This window comes from Manis pentadactyla, chromosome 8 (genome assembly GCF_030020395.1).
Source record: "Manis pentadactyla isolate mManPen7 chromosome 8, mManPen7.hap1, whole genome shotgun sequence".
Lineage (NCBI taxonomy): Eukaryota > Metazoa > Chordata > Mammalia > Pholidota > Manidae > Manis > Manis pentadactyla.
Genome location: NC_080026.1, coordinates 72,627,099 through 72,645,973, shown reverse-complemented (window position 1 = coordinate 72,645,973; position 18,875 = coordinate 72,627,099).

Below are 18,875 nucleotides of genomic sequence, written 5' to 3'. Positions count from 1 at the left end.
GAGAGCCCAGTCTGCAGCCAGAAAATGTGAAGCTGTGGGGCTAGACATCCGGGGCAGTGTGTACCCATATGCCTATTGATTTTGCTCAAGAATTGTTTAGAGCTATAGGGATTGGATTAGAGATTAGAGTCTCCTGCAACAAAGGTCATAGGTGGCTGCTATTATCCAGAGAATAAAGCCCAAACACATTGGCCAAGCAGTCAAGGCCTTCTAGCCTGGACCAACTTCTTCTCTTCCTCACATATCAATGAAACCTTGCTCACTCTTCTGGGGTCACCAACCCCACCAATGTCACCCTGCATTTTTTGCTTCTGAGTAACCTTGTTTGCTTGAATAACCTTGCTTGTATATCCTCTATCACAATCATACCAGTGTTTCAGAGATTCAGGATCCCCCTCTTGTGTTTACTACAGTCTCATATGCTCTATTTTGAGTTCATCTCTCTCTCTGTCATGACTCCTGTGGTAGACATGATCTCCATTCATAGAAAATAATTTATTTGAGGGCAGGGACAATGCTTTATTTATCCACATCCCCAGCCACATCTTAATGGGTTTGTGTTTAAAAAATAATTGCTCAAATCAATTGCTAGTTAGAGTCACTGATCCATCGTGATGTGGTTTCCTTTGTGTCCAAATTCAACATGCATATGTCTACTAAGAGCAATTTATTTTGCCTTGGTTATCATGACTTAATCTCCTCTGGGCTAATTGTCTGGCGGGTGGTTTTCCTTATTCTTCTAAGCTTTCTAAATATGGAACAGTGTGTACACACCTAATTAGGGCATTCAAGAACCTTCACCATCTGGGCTCAATATACCTTTGAGCACATGGGGCAGCAGTGTACACTGCCCAAGTTCTCTGAGGAATAGCTGGGTCTGCTGCAGAGTTTCTCTACCTCAGCATGGTTAACATTTTGTGCCAGGTAATTCTCTCACAGGGCCGTCCTGTGCCTGGTGGCATGTTTAATAGCCTTCCTGTTTCTACCCACCAGATGCAGTAACACCCTTTCTTATTCCCCAAGCCCTGCAAAATGTGGAGGGCAAAATCACTTCTAATTGAGAAGCACTGACTGTAGGTCTCCAGCGTTTGGCTCAGCATCTTGGGATCAAGATGGCTTATGTCTGCCTCTCTAACAACTGAGGCATCTCCCTCATCTGGAACCTGAAACACATGAGTGAAGCCTGGGTTGCGCCAATGCTTTCTGAAGAGCAGGAACAGGCAAATTTCACTGGTACAGTCAGAAACAGATCATGATACAAGTGTCCAAAGAAAACCAGAGACGTAGTTAATCAGTGCTTCTCAAAGTCTTGTTCATAACCACATCTTTTGGAGAAAGGATTAAAAGTAGAGATTCCTGGGCTCTTCTCTGGGTTTACTATATAAAATTTGGATTTTTACCTCCTGAGGATTATTATGCTAAGAGTTTGAAAACCCCTGCATTGGACAACAGTGCTTATTTATTTATTTACTTATCTTATAAAGATTATTTTTAAAAAACTAGGGACAGTGTATTAATAGCACATGCCAAAAAAAAGAAGAAAGAGACAGAAAGAAAGAAAGAGAAAGAAAGAAAGAAAGGAAGAAAGCAAGCAAGCAAGCAAGCAAGCAAGAAAGAAAGAAAGAAAAGAACTTGGCCTTGATATAATAAAAAATACTGTACCTTTGCTTTCTTTTTTTAAAATGTTCTCTCTTTTTTATTTTTTTCACTTAACTGCCTCCTAAACACTAACACAACCCATATGTTCAAAAACAAAACAATGCCCCCAGGATGTGAGGTGGGCCAGGCACACCGGAGTGAGTCTGTCCAGCCCTCCGACCTGGTGGGTGCTGGTCCCAGTTTTCTCTCCAGCACAATATGGCCACCCAGTGTGGGCAGCACCCTTTACCCATCTGCTTGGTCTGTGTGTTTTTTTCCTGACCTAGGAGAAGGTATTTTTGAGACTTAGAAGGAAAAGTGAAAAGGACAGGGAGCTCAGATAAGGTGCTTTTTGGCAAAAGAATAGGATAAAATGCATTGTAATTGCTTCTAAATTAGTTACCTTATCTGATTTAGGTCTGTGTTTTTATGAACAAAGCCCAAAGCTCTTAACCCCCAGCTCACCAGTTGTCATGCAACTGAAGTCTCTTCTGCTCCAAACCTGATGGCTCACTGGATCATAACCACCTTTTGGGCAAAGAATATATATATTTTTCTTCCTTCATTACCTTTCATTGCCTGGCAACAGTGCCAGGCACCCTGAGGGAGACCTGAACTCCTTGCTGATTGGAATTCAGGGCTGTACTACATTGTGGGCCCTATAGTTTGTCACAAAAATGCATCTGGATATTGACCTGTGCATGAAGCTACGGGGCAGGGTTTTCTGTAGTTCATAAGAGATTAGGAGCAGACGGGACCCAGATACTGCAGGGAACTCTAGAAGGGGCTCATCTAGGGTCCTTGCTTCCTGGAAATTGAAAGAATTGGCATGGTGAATTTTGCCTGAATAAGAGAGAAAACAGAAAAGGATGCCAGGGGAGATCTCTAGTGAAAAGACAGACCAATCCAGTTTTCCATTGGAACAGTGCTGCCCTGTTCAAAAACAAGCCCATCATTAGAGCTGCTGAGCCAACACAATGAAATGTAAATACAGCAACATTCAGTAACATGATACACCCAGAGGCCTACCCTGACTTTCTGCAATAAAATCTGGCCACAGTCCTTTCAGATTAATGTAGCTAGGGGCTTTCCTTGTTTGCTTTATTAGCATGCTTGTTCCTATTTGTCAAGCAGTTAGGCAGGTGTCCATGTGTAGATGACAGGGGTGTAGCTAAAACACCAAATGGGGACTCTGAGATCCAAATACAGAGGGACAGATTTTTCACAGCCATTTGCCAAACGCTACTTTAATTCATGGTTGAAACTTGAGATTGGAGGGATCTCTCCTTTTAGCTAAGCTTGCCTAATATTCTGGCATCCTGCAATTTTGTATACTTTTTAAGGAAAAGGGAAAGGAAAGTAGAAGGGTGGGAGGGTTTGTCTTTCATTATCTTGGTTGTAGAAATGAGGAAATGTGGTGTTCTATTCACAGGCAAAGTTCTTTAAGCAAATCGTTTGAAAGTCAGTGAGATTTTCTAGATCCTCTCTACCTACTCCAACCCCCTCTATTTTAGCCTCCCTCCCCAAATCAGAAAATGTCTTCAGTAGATGGAATGATTGACCTCAATTCTTGATCCACACCCTTTGCCATGTGACTCTGCAGAGTCTCCCACAAAAGACAAGTAAACGTCCCCACTGGCTTGTGACTTGCTTTTGCCAATGGGACGTGGGTGGCAGTGACCATGTGCCAGCTCTGCACTTGGTGGTAAGAGGCATCACTTCTTCCATCCCTGACAGAAGAGCTTTCCCTGGACAGCTGCTTCTCCTCTGCTTGAGGCCCAGATAAATACCCAGGAAATTTGCAGCATGAAGCCAAGTGCAGCGAGACCTACAGCTTGAGGCAGAGCCACCTAGTTGAGTGCAGAGAGGTGAGCAATATCCAGCTGACCTGTAGACCTGTGAGCAAGGATAAAGGATTACTCTTTTAATCCACTGAATTTTGCCATGAATTACTTGTTACACAGTAATAGCCAACTCATACATTGTCCTCAATCCTTTTATCTCTCCAATTCAAATATACATCAGTTCTCAGCTCTATATGTTGAGGGGCAAATGTATACTTTTTCTAGCCCTTTCAAAATGCTGCAAGAGCTGATTCTATACAGTGGGTTCAGGGACAGCACACTGCTGGAGACCAGCTCCTTTTCTTAATTAACAATGACTCTGGGGAAGGGACTACATCTTCCATTCTCTGTGTCCAAAGCACTGAGTTTGTCCATGAGACAGTCCAGCCTAGGAGGAAGTGCATGACTTTGAAATCCATCAGTTTTGGAATTAAGGTCAATCTTATGCCACTTAATAACCATGTAACTTTGGTGAGGCCATTTGACTTTTCTGAATCTCAGATGCCCCATTTGTTCAGCTTGTTGGGAGACAGTACAGATAATGTACATAAAGTGTTCAACACATAGTAAGCATTAAATAAATGGCAGTTTGGGATGTGGGTGTTTGTGGAATAAATTATGTTTGTGGAATAAATCAATGACTAATGTTTTGTGCCAGATTGGTGACCTGGTCCTACATCATTATAAGGTCCTTCCTTCCTGCCAAATATGCCACCTTTCCTGGGCTTTTCCCAGGGCCTGCTGGGTCTGACATTGCATATCAGCAGGAGTCTTCTTTCCCTGGTCCCCACTCAGGAAACTCCTTCCCCAGTGGTGTGCAGCAGGAGACCTGGCTATCCTGGACTTATGCTCTACGTGCTCTGAACTCCTAACACAACAGCATTAGCAGCAACAATAATAATAATAGACATTATCAAGTGCTTACTAGGTTCAAATATTTTGCATGGATGAGCTCATTTAATCCTTAGAGTAATCCTGTGTTAGGGACAGAATTGTGTCCTCCCCAAATTCATATGTTGAAAACCTACCCCCTAACGTTACTCTACGTGGAAATGCAGCTTTTAGGAGGTACAGGAGGGTAAATGAGGGTGTCAGGGTGGGGCTCTTCTCCAATGAGGTTGGTGTCCTCATAAAAGGAGAAGGAGACACAAGCTCTCATTCTCTCCCTCTGGGCACACAAAGGAAGGCCATGTGAGGACACAGTGAGAAGGCAGCTGTCTGTCTACAAGCCAAGGAGAAGGTCTCATCAGAAACCAGCCATGCTGGCACCATGATCTCAGACTTCCAGTCTGAGAGACTCTACAGACTGTGAGAAAATAAGTTTCTGTTGTTTAAGCCACTTAGTCTGTTTTCTTATGGCAGCCAAAGAGACTAAAACTCCCTATATGGTTGATATTATCACCATTTCTATTTTACAGCTAAGGAAACTGAGGTTCAGAGAGATGAGGTAACTCTCCCCTGGACATACCTTCAGCAAATGACACAGCCTGCATTCGCATCTCCACAGCTCTACTCCAGGGCCTGTGCGCATAAACATTGCTCCTGGGGTCACGGTCAGTCTGGACCAGTCCGGTTGGGTCGTGGCAGGCAGCTCTCAGGCCTGAGGTAGACAGTGCATGTAGCTGCCAATTCACCAACTTGTGGAAGCCCTGATCCCGAGAAAGCAGACATAGGCCCTCAGCTCAGATTTCAGAGATGGAAAGGAGCAGGAATATGACCTAGGAATAGGGCTTCTTTTGGTCAGAGTAGAACTCTAGAGAGCAGCCCAATAGTATTAGAAGGGTGGCTGCCTAGAAAAAGACTTCACCCCCAAAAATTGTTTTGTTTTTTTGGGGAAAGTAATAAATATTTTATGGTGTAAGTAATTCCATTCAATGCATATTTCATCAAGTCACTGCCTGGCATAAAAGTAGCTGGTTATTTATTATTTATAAATGTTAATAAAAGTACAATAGAGTATTTTTTGAAATAACCTCTTAGTTTATCTCCCCTCAGTGATAAGTCAACTTCTCTCCTTGCACTCATTCTACAATTTGGGCCCCAGAAAAGGCCCCAGGGCAGATGCCATCTAAGAAAGGAGATGGAGCAAATGATGGGGAAAATCTCTGTGTCTTAAGAAAGGCTGGGAAAGCCCACTGTTTCTGTCCCCTGTGAGGAGTGAGGAGAAGAGAAACAGTTGGAGCATGGTGGTGAGGCATCCCTACCTCCCTGCTCACCCTGAGCTCAGCGTGCAAACAGGGGCCAGGGGAAGAGGCTAGCAGTGCTGGGTGGTAGAAACGTCCAGGTTGCTTTAAGGAGGATGAGAATCATGAATCTAGTGGCCTGCTTTCGTCAGTGTGCTGGGGGTGTTGGGTGCCTTAGGACAGACTTTGCTCAGCCTTGGTGCCGTGGACATTCTGAGCCAGGTAATTCCCTATTACTGGGCTCTGTCTTGTGCAGTGTAGAATGTTTAGCCGCATCATTGGCTAGTTCGTATCTACCTGTTAGATGCCAGTTAGTATCTTCCCCATTGTGATAACCAAGTATAAGTCCAGAAATTGTCAAATGTGTCCTGGAGGTAGAACTGTGTCCCTCTCCCCTTAGGAACCACTGTCCTAGGAGACAGCCAGCATTTGGTTTCAAGCTGGAGTGGCTCAGGTGGGAGGAGGTCACAGGTAGATGAGCCTGAGGTGGGGCTCCTGACTCCCTAGGAGCTGTACATGGAAACCCAGAAATTCCATTTGTCCTGACGATGAGGCTCAGAGGTGCTGGGAAGGCAGTGGTACTGCGGAGATCTGGAAGCAGAGATGGCTGGGGCGCTGGCTGTCGGCACAGTCAATGCTGTTGCAGGACAAGGCATACCCCACGCCACGGACAAGGAAGAACCAAAGGAGGACCAGGGGTTCCAGGCCCTCACCTTCCGTTTATGTTCCGACTCCATTTTTGGTGAGAAGCAGTGGGGAAGCGGACACTCTAGATGACCTAAACAAGATGGCGCCATCCAAAACCATGTTCAAGTGGGAAGAGAGTGGGGTGCTACTGACATACTGAAAATCTTCCCTTCCCAACTACCTAGTACAGTGGGGGGACTCCTGAGGAGTATCACAGCAGCAATGAAACAATTAAGAAGCTACATTTTGTTTGCACACACATGTGATTATGTGTGAGTCCAGGACGTGGTAATAATAGTAATAACAGCAGCACGAGCATGTATCAAGGGCTTACCGTGGTTGAGTGCTGTGCCTGGATCATCTCATTTATGCCTCAGCAAATGTCCTATGAGGAAGATGTTTCCACTGTGGCCTTTTCCTTACCTGTGAGGAAAGCAAGGCCCAGCTAAGAGCAGCCATTGGTCCAAGGAGTCTCAGCAAGGAAGTGATGAGCCTTGGATACAAACCCAGGCAGCTCCAGAGCCTGGCTCACTGCCCTGCTGTGCATCTCCTTGCTGCTGTGGTGCTTTTGTGCTCAAGTCCCACATTCATTCACGTATGCCTTTTGCTGTGCTTGTTGGACAAATGGAGCCATTCCATTTCTTTCCTGTAGCAATGCTTAAAGAGAGCATTTCTAGCATTTAATTCCTATGAGTACTGATTTCTTTGCTCTCAAGAGTTCAAATACTCTCAAGACTGAGAAGGAACTAAAGGGAGCATTTGTTGCAGTAGATTATTCATGGTAAAGAATTTGCTGCACCCAGAGCAACAAAGATCTGTTTGTGCAGAGGCTGTAAGGGTGGCATCTGTGTGGCACTGAATACCATAAGCAGAGCACTGAGTGAGGCGCTTAGTGCTGGCCCATGAAGAGGCCCTCGGTAGCAATGCTTTGTAGACAGAGTTACTGGATACTTCTAGCACTTTCCATGTCACTCTTCCTGAAACCGCCAAGGACTCAGCATTTCCAAAGACAAAAGTATATTAACATGAGTCTTTCTGTTTGTTTTCAACAGCTATCAGTTTCTATTTGAAAATAAGCTTTTTGACCTGTATACAGGGTCTTCATGACCCTGAACTTCCTCAACAACCAGCTTCTTGTCTGGGCATGAAAAGTCCATAAAACAATCACTGGATATCCAAAACTGCCTCCCTGTTTTAAGAAGGCTGTATTCAGTTTTGTGAAAAAAATAAGTAAATTTTTCTTATTTTTTGAGTCATTGGTGTTGGGGAGATCCAGTCATATTGGAAATTCATTTCTATTTTTTATTTAAATGCTGACTGTAGTAGATTACAGATTGGGGATTTTCTGACACTCCTCCCATTGGGCAGTGGGTTCTAGTTTTCCACCTGAATCTGGGTTGGCTTGTGATGTTTGACCAGTAGTAGGATACAGTGGAGTGACCCCCTGCCAGCTCTGGCCTGGCCTTTACGAGGACTGGCAGCTCTGGCATGGTCTGTTGGGCACCAAGGCTCTCACCAAGGGAGTAGTCTGACTGCCCTGAGGTTGCCATGCTGTGCGAAGCGTCAGGCGTGTGGAGGGGTCCTGGGGGATGAGTTGTCAAGTAGACACAGAGATGGAGGAAGAGAGAGAAACAGGGAGGGAGGGAGAGAGGGAGACAGACAGACAGAGAGCATGAATGCAGCACAGTGGCATCAGATAGATGAGGGGAGAAGGCATCCTGGAATCTCAGAAATGGATCCTCCAGGCCCAGCTGGAATCAGAGATGAACCACCCAGGTGGGCTCTTTCTAAATTCCTGACCCACAGAATTACGAGCAAAATAAAATGGTTGCTTTAAGCCCCTATGTTTTGGAGTACTTTGTTACATATTAATAGGTAACCAACTCTTCAGCTACTAATGATTATTGTACCAAATCCTAAGAAACTTTTTGGATGAAGCTGAATTAGAGCTGGAACCAGTCACAGCAATCTTTAACTCGGATCCCTTTATTTTACAGAAGAAACTGAAATCCAGAGATGTTAAAACAGAGGACTCATGGTCACTTAGCTGTAGAGTTAGGGGGTTAACTGTTTTCACAGCTTTATGACAACTTTCCCAAATAAGAGCATTTCTTGGCTTCAAATTTCCTGTGAGGATATTTACTGCTGCCACTAAGCTCAGAACCTCTTGTCACATCCTTCCCCAACTCAGTACCTGCTCTCTGAGGTGGGCTCCTTCTGGTCCTGGTATCCAGCACCCTTCCTCTGTCCTTCCACCACCTCATCCACAAGCAGCGAGGACATTGTGATTCATGTTATCAAGTTCTCTCCCTTCAGAAAAGGCACCTGGGCCCGTCCACTGGAAGCCGAGAAAGGGTAAATCCTAGGACCGCAGGTTTAGGGAAGGTTCCTGTGATAGCTGCCACTTGACTGGGTGCCTGCTTCACTTCACACTTGCGCACACAGCAAACCAAAGCCCTGGATTCCCCACAACACACATGGCAGTGTTTCTGTGGCCATGTACTCTGTGCAGAAGTTGACCACATAGATAGCTTGTAAGTTAACAGGGAAAGGACAACTCACAGGAGACCCAGTTGAGCTGATTTCTCAGTTTGAACTGCTGTTGGTGGGGAGACCCTTAGAAAGGAAACCTTCTAGGTATTTTCTGTCTTTGTCTAGCTGAGGTCCCAAATTAGTGACCCAGCCCTGCTCAATGAAAACTCACTGTAGCTCTCAAAGACTAAATAGCTTCCAAAAAGGGGGAGGGGGGGAAATAATGGAAACTTATGCTTAACAAGAAAATTGGGGAAAAGAGTTAAAAGTACCCCCAGATAAATACAAGGACAGAAAAAAAATATAAAGAAAGAAAAACATAAATTTAGACTAGCATTTTTCAGAATGGTTCAAAGACCATTTACATCACAATTACATAGGATGCTTGTTAAAAATAAGGATTCCAGAGCCCCGTTCTGCATGGACTGAATCAGGCTCTCTGGGGGTAGAAATAGAAATTTTCAGTTGTGTTCCAGGTGGTTCTTGTGCTTATTGAAGTTTGAGAACGGCTGCCTTAGAGTTAGTTATTTTACAAACAAATTTCATGAAACATTTTCTGGGAAGTCAATGCAAATTTCAGCTTTGATTTTTTGCACCTTCTTAATGCCTGCATTTGCACGAGTACATATGTACACACACACACACACACACACACACACACACACACACACACACACAGTTGTATAAGCTCTAGTGGGGGAGGAGATGGAGGTGGACTAATTTAAATCTTTTTGTGTGGATTATAGACCTCAAGACCCACCCCCTTCACTTTACCTTATCTTCTCCCTTTTAACATTTCTCTTATGCATGGCCCCTCTTTGGTTTTCTACCCACAAGGGAAATTCCCAGGTGCAAGAACAGTGGGTCCTCAGCCTCAGGAAAGACTCTGATGTGGATCTTTGAAGATGGAGGAACTTAAATATTAAAGGATCCACCAGGTGCCGATAGAGTTGAGTGGTAATCCCAAAGAGGAATTTGTTTTCAACATAAATACTAATAATATAGTAAATGGTGAAGCAAATATTTATAATGTGTTGAGTGTTCTGATCGGCACTGACCTTGCTCTCTTTGGGATGTGAGGCTGGGTAAGTCAGACGAAATATGGGAAAGTGATGACTTAGGGAATTGGTGTTGAACATGCATTCCTTTATCTCCTTCCTCCTGGACAATTTTTGGTTCCAGGCCTCATCCTCATCAACCCTTCAGTAACGGAGCCTTCCACAAAGGGTCTTACATATTGGAGAATATAAAACTGAGAACTGATTAGAAACTTTGTCAGGTAAAAACTCCTATTTTCATTCCTTAGATACAGAGTAGCCAAATATTGCTTACCTATTCTTCAGGATTTAGCTCGAATGCCCAATTCTCCACGATGCACTTACCATGTCACAAATAGTACTATTATACTATTCATTTTATACTGATTAATATTATAATAATCTGAACAGTAGTAATATAGAGACATATACATAATAATATGCTAGTAGTGTTATTACATGATACATTAATGCCTCTAATAATGACCAGAGATTGCCATTCTCTAGTTAAAGTAGTACTAACTGGCCAGTAATAACAGTCACCACAACACTGGCTAACATTTATTGAGCATTGCCAGGCATTATGCCCAGCCTTCCACAAGGACTATCTCAGTTAATGCTCAGCACCGGTCTACAGTTGGATATTTTAGGTGCTCTTGTTGTATATGAGGAAATCAATTTTCTCTCAGCCAGTAAGTGGTGAGACAGTAATTTGCACGCAGAGTCCATTCTTGCATTAGGGAGGTCACCCCTCCTCATTCCCTCAGGTCCAGACCATGGTCTGCACTTCAGTTGGTGCACTTGATCACATTCTGCCTTCTCTTACAGTGACTTATGAGTTGCCAGCTCCTGCAGGCCAGGATATGGTTTATCTCTGAAAGCTTCAGAATCCTTAGCCCTGTGCCTTGAACATACAGATAAGTGATGTTCAAATGCCTGTGGCATCGGTTAGAATTGTGCACACTAACAGAGTCGGGCTTGCTGGTGACAGCGGCAGCCCAGGCTCTCCTGTGTGCTAGTTACTGACAGCTTATTTCTAGTGTTAGTAGATGGGAATTCCTGCATGATTTCCAGGCCTGTTCTTCTAGCAGGGACCAAGGCAGTTACTACCCACACTTTTACAAAGTGTCAACCAGATTTAAGATGCCTTCCATTAAACTATCTAATAATGATAATGTGAAAGGTGACCATGGAGCACTCACCCTGTGCTGAGCACTCGGCTAAAGCCTTTGCAAAATTAGTCTCACAGCCCGTACCACAACTCTTTGAGGTAGATGCTATCTTTCTTCTGTAGATGAAAGTTGAATAACTTGCCCAAAGTTGCTCAGCTAGTGAATCACAAGGTTTGGATTTGACTCCAAAGTCTATGCTTTTAATCATTTAATCACTATTCTAATCAACACTTTTTCCCTCTTCCTTCCTCTTTGCTTTCCTTCCAAAAACATTTATTGAATGTTTCCTTTGTACTAAGCCTGTGCCAGGAGAATAATGCAAAGGTGAGCAAGCAAAACAAGGTCCTTGCCCAACAGGGTACTGGGCGAAGTCAGAGATGAGATAAGCAATTATAAAACATGGTGGCAAACATTGTGATAGACTCTACAGGGCTGTGACAACAGACACAAGATAGGCATGATTCCTGGTACATGGCTTGGCCTTTGAAGTGCAGCTGAATGCTCACGGCACCCCCCTGGACTGCCGTCATTAACCCCATTTGTATGTGATGGTACTGAATTTCAGACAGGTCAGAATAGTTGCTCAAGGTCACACAGACAGCAAGTGACAAGGTTGTTCTTCAAACCCCAGATTGTGCTAGACCAGGTCACCTGGGACTAATATAAAGTGGACTAATATGGAATGGCTGCTATTCTGTACGGTGGGCAATGTGTTTTCTAGTAGATAAAATGGAGTTAGCATTTTTTCATAGCCAAACTACCATCCTTCCACATGCTTCTGGAAAAAAAAATGTCAAAAATTCCTGCATTTTATGATTATTTTTGTGAGGGACATGGAAGAAACCCTTAACATAGTCAACAGGCCCCATAATAATTTTTCCAAGTTCTGCTGTAATGAGGAGTTTCCTAGGAAAGTTACTCCTTACTTCATATTTATTTAAACTTCAAACCTTCCCATCTTGGATTCATAGCAAGAATCAGTAGCTTCATTTTGGGCTTTGATGAGCTGATCAAGGACTAGTACTCAATGCAGAAAAAAATAACAGAGGCCAACATGTCTGCTTGCTGGTGCAAAATCAGGACTTGGGATAGAGGTAGCTGGGCCTTATCTGTTGATTCACTACAAGTTTCAGGCCATTTAACCTTTGCTGGTCCTCTGGATTTCCTTATTTTTTGTAAAATAAACCCATTAACATGGAATGGCTTCAGAGGAAGGATCAACTCTCCTGCTGTTTTGAGAATACCACAGATGCCCTGGAAAGAGGAGATGAAGGGGCTTCAGAGGCAATATTCTCCTTTAAGGACCATGGAAAACTTTCACTTCTCTGAAAATGCTTTTTACGGGAGGTCAGTACTGCTTCTGAACCATTGTTGAAACAATCAACAGAGTAGCAGAGTCTCCAATGTAAGTTCATACTCGATCCAAACAAGCATCTCAGCTGTAAAAGAAGTTTCCTGGGTCTGCAGAGCACTGGGACTCACTAGTCGCCTTTGCCCCTTTGAAGTTCCCGAAATTGGTTTCAGAGGGTCTAGCAAAACTTTCTCTCAATAAAAGGCTCTGCTAAACTCCTGGTGTCCCTTGCCTGTGGACCGCCCATCTGCCTGATGACATTCTTAAGCCTCTGCGTTCTCGGGGCACATCACACATTCGGAACTGCACGCTGCATTTTAGTGGTGTCTGATTACATTTTTAAGAACTGTTCTTGTGAACAGTGTTTGGACATGAGACAACTAATTTCCTGCATCATGTGTGGATTTCCAGAACAATGCCAGAGGGTCTAAAGAACACTGTTTCTCTGTTGACTACACAAAAGTGCTTTAACATCTGCCCAGGGCCAGAATTTTGTCTCTCCCAGTAAATGAAAAATACTATGCTGGAGTGTTCGTGTTAAAGGAAGAACACGAACTAATTTAATTAGTCAAGTGCTTTTGAAATCATCTTTTTGAGTTCTGAGATAGCGCTGAAGGATAAAGGGCCCCACTGGCATTGACCCTAACCTGAAAACAAAAGGTAAACAGGAAAAGTTGGGTTTCCCTCTGCTCCTTCCCCTTCACCCCATCATCTCCACAATTTATTTTCTCATTAGTTGAAGTTCAGCACGAGTTGGCTGACGTGGTAGACTGTTAGTACATTAGACAAGTGAATGTCATTTTCCTCGGACCAGAGCCCCAAGCAAGTTCAAACTGAGGAAAACTAAGCCATCATTTTCTCAATACCCAATGAAAGTATCGAGACACCCCAATACTTTTTAAAAAGAAAGCACTGATCTTCTGTGTAAAGAAAAGATGACTCTGAACAGGACTTACACAAATTTCTTATGAAAGATGATGTGTTGTGGAAAATTTAAGCAAGGGACTTAATTAGCCTTGCACAGTATAAATTAGGGATATGAGAGATCATGTTATAAATGAAAGGTTAGAAATAGGTGACCCACAGGCCAGATGGAGCCCATAGAGGTGTTTTTTTTTTGCCTACACAGAACTCTCTAAGAATTTAAAATAATTTCCAGCCTTTTAAAATGGGAGTAAAGAAAATATAGAAGAACATTTTAAACCCTAACACCTTTAATTAGGCAAAAACTTCTTAGATCACCAAGAATCATGATCCGGAAGAAAAAAAAATGCTGAACTTTGACAAAATTAAAAAATTATGCTTTTGAAAGACACTCTTAAGACAATGCAAGACAAGTCATGGAATGGAAGGAAATATTTGAAAATCATCTATCTGCTAAAGGACACAGATATAGGTTATATAAAGAATTCTAAAAACTCAATAATAAGAAAAGAAATAACCTAATAAAATGTGGACAGAAGATAAAAAGACACTTCACCGAAGAAGTTAGGTGGACAGTGAATAAACACATAAAAAATACTCAACTGCATGGTCATTGGGAGGATGCAAATTAAAACCATGAGATACCATTATACACCTATGAAAATGACTCACATTAAAAGGCTGATGATACCAAGTGTTAGAAAGCATGCAGAGCAAATGGGTCTCATACACTCTGATAAAAAAGTGAAGTGGCACAGCCAATATGGAGACTGTTTCTTAAAAGGTAATACTTAGCTATTGTATGACCCAGCTTCTCCTCTTCTAGATGTTTATCCAAGAGACAAAGTATATGTCCAAAGATTTACATACAAATATTACAGAAATTTTATTTTAGTAGTCTGCAAACCAGAAACAACCCAAATGTCCATTAACAGAGGACTGGGTAAACAATGTTGGCATATGCAGACAATGGAATACTATTCAGCAATAAAAAGGAATGAACTGCTGATACACATAACATGAGTGAATCTCAAAATAATTATGCTTAGAGCAAAAAACTAGACCAAAGTAAGTGCATATAATATGATAAAATTCTAGAAAATTCAAATGAATCTATAGTGGCAGAAAACAAATCTGTAGTTGTCTAAGAATGGGATGAGGATGAGAAACATGGATTCTAGAGGGACCAAAACAACTCTTGGGATCATTGATCATGGATCTGGCTCACAGGTTTATAAATTTACTAATTTGTACAGGCTGGAACTGAGGAGCCACAGCTTCTGTTAGGCAGGTTGTTCTATTGTATTCATTGCAGCTTAAACCAGCTCCACTTCACTCGTGGAGGTTACCTGCCTGGCCTTTGCAGGCATTCATTCACTCTTAGGATCCCAGCTCGCCAAGGCTCTTACAGGCATTTCAGTTCTCAAGTGTTCTCCTTGCTTCCCAGATTCAGTTCCCTTTAGAAAAGTTTTTCAAGTGTGAGCCTGGTGCCAGTGATCACTATGACAGAAGGGAATCAGGGAACTTTACGAGGGTGAAGCATTTCTTTTGGCTCTACCAGCAAATGAGACAGTTGTTCCCTTGGCTGCTTGGGAGGCTGATTTCAACTTTTCAACTCATAAATGACACTGGTCAGCATAAATCGAAGGAATGCTTTATTAAAAGAAAAGAAGAGTTGATAAGGCTTCTATAATCTTCTAAGCTAAAATCACAGGGCTCAAAGGTTGAGTAGAGCAGTCCTCCACATGACACTAGGCAGTCCTTGAATGCAGATTTTCTTCTTGCTGGACTTAGCCTGATGTGGCCCACAGTTCTTTGTTACTCTTCTAGAATATCTGTTTGCTTTACCAGGGCCTCTGACAAGTCTCCCTGGGCTCCCTAGACTTTTGCATGGAGAGCCCAGGAATCCCTGTGCAGATCTGGGCAATCATTGTAACCCTTCTGGCCCCCCCAGGGGCAGATTAGGACTTCCCTCCTTCCTTCCCATAATAAAAAAGATTAGGTATGCTTTTTTATGTCTTAGCTGCCTCAACAGATAGGAGACCCTAGAACGGGTCATCGTGTCTGCTCAGCCCAATGCAGCCAAGCTTGGAGCTTGGTCTAGACCACAGGGTAGCAGCATACCAGTGATTCAAAACTCTCCCTCCTACCTTGGTGTGCGTCCCATCTCTCTCTAGGGGGAATTCTAGGGTTCTTCCTCAAGAGACCACTCCCTGTTTATACCAGTACTAATTTACTCCTGGGTTTCTCTTCAGAAGAGTCACAGACATCTACCACCTTTAGGTACTCATACTTCATGGAGCTTGTCTTCAAGTCCTATGTCCTTATTTTTCTTTAGTTAATAGCTGATTTTGCCAGCCTGGGGCAAGGAAATTTTCTACCATTTTGGAAATCAAGACTCTGTAGAAATCTTAGTTTTGAGCATCTGTCTTCATCTAAAATCTGCCTTCTTCCATGGAAAGGTTTCAACTGAGTCTAGAGAACATCCTTGTCTTTCTGTTTGCATCAGAAGTTAAATGCTGCCCATCTCTAGAAATTTATGCTCTTTGTACAAATGCAAACTGTATAAGCACACAAAGCTTGGAGTCTGGGTGTGAAAAGGGAGTAACTCAGCTCAAGTCTGTTTCTGGCCAGATCAAATTTAGAGGAAAAGGCCACTTCATTGCAATTAATTAATAAATTAATTTTTTGAGAGGACAGCTCTTCTAGTCCCTTTGAGATGACTGTCAGTTGGTCACCATAGCCATGCACGTATGTACCTGCCATTCTACATTTGTAGAGGGACAAAAGAGTGGTTTAACTAAAATGTTTAAAATCATGGGAAGACATACACAAAGTCAGATATGTTGGTTTTAAATTAATCACGATGGTGGTCAAGCCATATTTTCCAACAAAGCTGCCAGCTGACACTCTTCATGTCTACCTGGAACCTCAGAATGTGACCTTGTGTGGAAAGAGGGTCTTTGAAGATATAATAGGTAAGTTAAGATGAGGTCACATTGGCTGAGGGTGGGCCATAAATCTTATAACTGGTGTCCTCATAAGGAGAGGACAAGAGACACAGAGACACAGAGAACAAAGAGAATACCGTGTGATGATGAAGCAGAAACTGGGTGCTGTACCTACAAGCTAAGGAATGTCAAGGCTTGCTAGGGACCAGCAGAGCTGGGAAAAGCCACGGATGGATCCTCCCCTAGGGCCTTTAGAGAGAGAGCATGGCCCTGCTGATACCTTGATTTTGGACTTTTAGCCACTAGAACTGCGAAGGACTCGTTTCTGTTCAAGTTTTTCAGTGTGCCGTACTTTGTTTGGACAGCCCGAGGACACTAACATGGGGATTAGGTTGTATGACTCCAGGAGTAATCAAGCTGACTACTTCTGCTGCTGGTCATAAAATTCTGTGACAAACCTAATAAGACTGATTTTATCCTATAGATTTAAAACTGAACTTAAGTGTCACAAGTCACGGTTGCCTTTGGTGGTGAGTGCTCTAAGATGGGTACTTTTTGGCACTATCTCATTGATCCTCAGAACACTGCAGGGTGGTATCTTTTCTTCATTTTACAAGAGAAAGAATCTGAGGCACTGATAGGTTAGGGAACTTGCCTATGGTCATGCAGCTAGTGATGGTCAGAACTCAAAGTTTATGTTTCTTTCACTACACCACGTTGTGTCTCAGAGTCTGAAGATGCCTTCCCCAAATGCTTGAGCAATAGACATATCTCTGAACTAATTATACCACGCCCCAAGGTGAAGGATTTGTAGAACAGCTCTCTTGAAGAGTAGGTTCTGGGGTTTTTTTTTGTTTGTTTAAAAAATTCCCAGTCATGACTTTACTGCCACACCTTGTCTATATTATGTTGGATTCTTTGCCTGTCTAACTTATATTATCACTCCCCTAGGAGGGACTAGGACTTCTTTTCCATCTTGTACAAAACTGAAGAAGCTGTCAACGCTTAGTAAATAACCAGTATCCATGCCAGCACAGTGATCCTTACAAATTATGACCCTCAGGCTCTGAAGACTTAAAGAAATGTTCAGTTGTGCAATTTTCCACTCTTTTAATAATCTTAACAGTGTGGGTCATGTTAGTCTGAGTTTAATATTATAATCCAAACAACATTTGACGCTGAATGCAGAGCGAGGCTCGGGAATCACCCAGGCCAATGTATTCAAACACTACTCATGGTAGCTGGTCAGGCTGTTTTGACCTTTCCAGTATCTGCAGACTGGCTGGGCTTTTTGTCCCTCTTCTGCCTACATGGCACTTACCACGCACATAATAGTAGAACAATGGTAACATTTTAATTTTTTCCTTTTCTTCTTCTTTTTTTTTAATCTTGTTAAGAAGGACCAGCTCAACCCTGCAGTTTAGGTAGGCTGAAGACCAGCATTCTGGTTTGAATGAAGTCATGCTTGAGAGTGTCTGTCTCCTGTACTCAGCTGTGTATCTTTATCATTCTCAGTCCCTAACCAAAGAAATGTGGCTCACCCAGATGCATAGGGTTACTTACAAACTGTCCTTGAAATTTCTCTTTCCCGTTTTTCTGTGTGTGTGTGTGTGTGTGTGTGTGTGTGTGTGTGTGTGTGTGTCTGGGTGAGGCATATGCCAGTGTTTATGACATAGTCTTGAGGGAGGATGGCCTGTGTTTGGTCCTGAGGGCCAACTTTGGGTTAAACCCAACCTTATAAGTCCCCCAGTACTAGCAAATTCTGTAAGAAGCATTTCTAGACTGTGCACTTGATTTCATGCCCCCTTCTTTTAAACCCTTTATTTTGTGAAATGAAATCTGACCACTCTTCCTTCATTCTCCAATCTTTCTCTGTAAAGTCAAATGTATTTATTTTTTCTTTTGAATATCAGTTTCACCATCCTTTGTTTTGACACACTTTATCAAAATAGTTTGGTAATTAGGTGCTTTCAAGGTAAAATTCAGAATCCTTGCCTTGTCATTCAAGGCCCACCATAATCCTCAATCCCCTCCCAGTTTGTGTGTACAACTTTCATTTACTCAACAGGAGGCACAGGGTGCTTTGAGAGAGTGTAGGAGGGACAGTTTGCTGAGGTATCTAGGCTGAAATCAGACCTGTGAATAGGAATTGGCCAGGTGAGAGATAAGGGAAAGCTTTCTTAGTGGATGGACTACCATGGATGAAGCCCCGCGGTGAGACAGCATAGCACACTTGGGAACGGAAATGATTTCAGTGTTGCTAGAAGGCAGAGTCCAGGACACGTCTTGGAAGTTGAAGACTGAGGGCACAGAACAGGGTACAGATCCTGCTTGGCTTGAAAGTCTAGTGATTTAAGACTCTGTTGTAAGGTCAGTGAAGAACTATTGTAGGTTTTCAGCAGGATTTACTTTTTAAAAAGATTATTCTTGCTGCTTTGAGGACAGTGGATCAGAACAGTGCAAGACAGAGACCAGAAACCCAGTTGATCAGTGGATCAATCTGGGGATTCATTCATTCGTGTGTTCATTGGCTTGTGCTTTTATTCATTCGACATA